Source organism: Dermacentor variabilis, chromosome 3, assembly GCF_050947875.1.
Source record: "Dermacentor variabilis isolate Ectoservices chromosome 3, ASM5094787v1, whole genome shotgun sequence".
Classification (NCBI taxonomy): domain Eukaryota; kingdom Metazoa; phylum Arthropoda; class Arachnida; order Ixodida; family Ixodidae; genus Dermacentor; species Dermacentor variabilis.
In genome coordinates, this window is record NC_134570.1 from 157,185,136 (window position 1) to 157,187,877 (window position 2,742).

Genomic DNA, 2,742 nt, shown 5'->3' on the forward strand with positions numbered 1-2,742 from the left:
GCGTCGGACTTGGAGCCGTACTTGCGCAACGAAAAGCGGTGTTTGATGAATATGTCGTTGCCTACGCGAGCCGAACTCTGACAAAGGCCGAGGCTAATTACTCCGTTACAGAGAGAGAGTGTTTAGCCATTATTTGGGCCCTTGGAAAATTCCGTCCTTATTTGTATGGTCACCCTTTCGATGTCGTCACTGACCATCGCGCCCTTTGTTGGCTGTCTACCCTTAAGGACCCATCTGGCCGACTTGCTCGCTGGGCCCTTAAGCTACAGGAGTACGACATCCGCGTTCTCTACCGTTCCGGCCGCAAACACACGGACGCTGACGCCCTTTCTCGCTCACCAGTCTCCGCTGACTGCGCATGCCTATCCGCCTTGAGCCCACACTCCCATCTCTTGCACTGCGCAACATGCCGCCGGAGCAGGGCAAGGGTCCCTGGATCAGTGCTCTCATCAGCATCCTTTCTGATCCATCCACCTCTTCACCATCTCGCGCTCTTCGCCGCCAGGCTACCCACTGCTGCATTCGCGACGGCCTTCTTTATCGTCGTAATTACCTCTCTGACGGTCGCAAGTGGCTTCTCGTGATACCCCGCCATCTCCGTGACCTTATCTGCGACGCTATCCACGCAGACCCTCAGTGCGCACATGCCGGCCTCTTCAAGACCTATGCTCGACTACGCGTCCGATTTTATTGGCGCGGCATTTATAACTACGTCAGAAAGTTCATTCGCTCCTGTGCTCAGTGCCAACGCCGAAAATTACCTCCCGGACAAGTCTACCCGTCACAACCCCTTCCCTGCCCTATAGTCGGCCCTTTGATCGTGTTGGTATAGACATATACGGACCGCTGCCCTCCACTCCAGCAGGCAACCGCTGGATTATTGTTGCAGTGGATCACTTGACCCGCTATGCTGAAACAGCTGCTCTGCCGACTGCCACCTCCCGCGACGTTGCATCGTTTCTGTTACGACATTTCGTTCTTCGCCACGGGGCCCCTCGCGAACTTCTGAGTGATAGAGGCCGCGCCTTTCTTTCCGATGCTTTGAAGGCACTACTCGACGTATGCCGAATCGTTCACCGCACCAGTACAGCGTACCATCCGCAAACTAACGGCATGACCGAGCGCTTCAACCGTACTCTCGGCGATATGCTCTCCATGTACGTCGCCTCTGATCATTCAAACTGGGACCAAGTTCTCCCTTTCGTGACGTATGCGTACAATACTGCGGCCCAAGCAACTACTGGTTTTTCCCCTTACTTTCTCCTATACGGACGAGAACCTTCTACTACGCTCGATACCATTCTTTCATATACACCTGACGCGTCCGAAAGTACTCCGCTATCTGAAGCTGCTCGTCATGCCGAGGAATGCCGCCAGCTTGCCCGCCCTTTTTCCACCGAGGACCAGTGGCAGCAGCAATCCCGTCAACCTGCCGGCCGTTCTGCACCAAATTTTCGCCTGGCTCTCTCGTATGGCTTCGGGTACCCGCTACTACACCCGGCCTCTCCTCAAAACTTGTCGCAAAATACCTAGGACCCTACCGCGTTTTGGAGCAAACGTCGTCCGTCAATTACATCGTAGAGCCCCTCACGCCATCGACGTACCTACGCCATCGCGGCCGCAAACTTGTCCACGTCTCTCGCATTAAGCCGTACTACGACCCAATAGTAGTCTCTTCGCCTTAAGCCGCCAGGATGGCGCCTTTTTCTGCGAAGGGCGATTGCAACGAAGAAGAGTAGCCTGCCTGCGCCACAGCACCATCGCTATATACCGGCATGAGCTCGTGGTTGCTGTCTTTCGCCGAACGCTTGTGACGGCTACCCGTTCGCGCCCGTTGCTAATAAATATCTTAGCTATATATATATATATATATATATATATATATATATATATATATATATATATATATATATATATATGACATGCTCGAAGTGGCTAAGGGAGGCAGAAAATCTTAATCACATTAAAAGGAAATTATTTGTGGTACAGTTGTTCTCGAACCCTCTTCCCTAATTACAGCAGCCCGAAGTACAGCGGCCCGATGCTTTCTACACCATTGTATAATAAATGCACGCTTGGAAAACCAGCTTTTCACCAAGGTTTAAAAACTACTTTTGTTGCGAACTAGCAGTGCCAGCGTTGCTCCGAGGTCCTGGTACATGGGGCCAGTAACACTTTGTGCAGTGCTACGTTTAGAGCGCGAAGATTTAATGAAGTTTAAATAAAGATCTTATAGACAGAGTTTGCTTATGTTGGCTTACTTAAATAATTACATGTAATATAGTATACAAAATTATTTAATTACGTCAAAATAATAGATAAACTTGTTAAAGTGTGAGGGTCCGCTCGAGTGCGGCCCGCGCGGCCCAGAATCCCAGATATGTTCGCTCAGGTCTCTCCTCAGCACCCACACGAATTAACCTTTCGCCTTTTACTAAAGGTTACCGTGGGGAGGGACACTGTAATGAGCCTATAGGCCAATTTTTGCGCGGCCCTACCTGTTAGGGTGGGGCCTACTAAGTCAATCCAAAAATAGTTCGTCGCGTTGTTCCTTATTCACGGGCTGCGACTTCAGCCTATTTTGGCGACTACTCGTTGTCGCGATGACGTCGTGGTCGCTGCATCGTCATTCCAGCTTTGACATCCAACTCGTCATTCCGTCGTCGTCGCGTGGTCGTCATGCATCCGATTTTACACCGTCCGTCATGAAGCCGTCGGGGTCGTTTCATTGTCGCTCCAGCT

The 2,742-nt window shown here is 51.2% G+C and overlaps 1 non-coding gene across 1 annotated transcript; it reads left to right on the top strand.

Moving 5' to 3' along the window:
* The first annotated feature begins 2,384 nt into the window (after positions 1 to 2,384).
* LOC142576867 (U5 spliceosomal RNA) lies at positions 2,385 to 2,510 on the top strand. Its single transcript, XR_012826989.1, has one exon. It is a non-coding gene; the product is annotated as a U5 spliceosomal RNA (small nuclear RNA).
* The last annotated feature ends 232 nt before the right edge of the window (positions 2,511 to 2,742 follow it).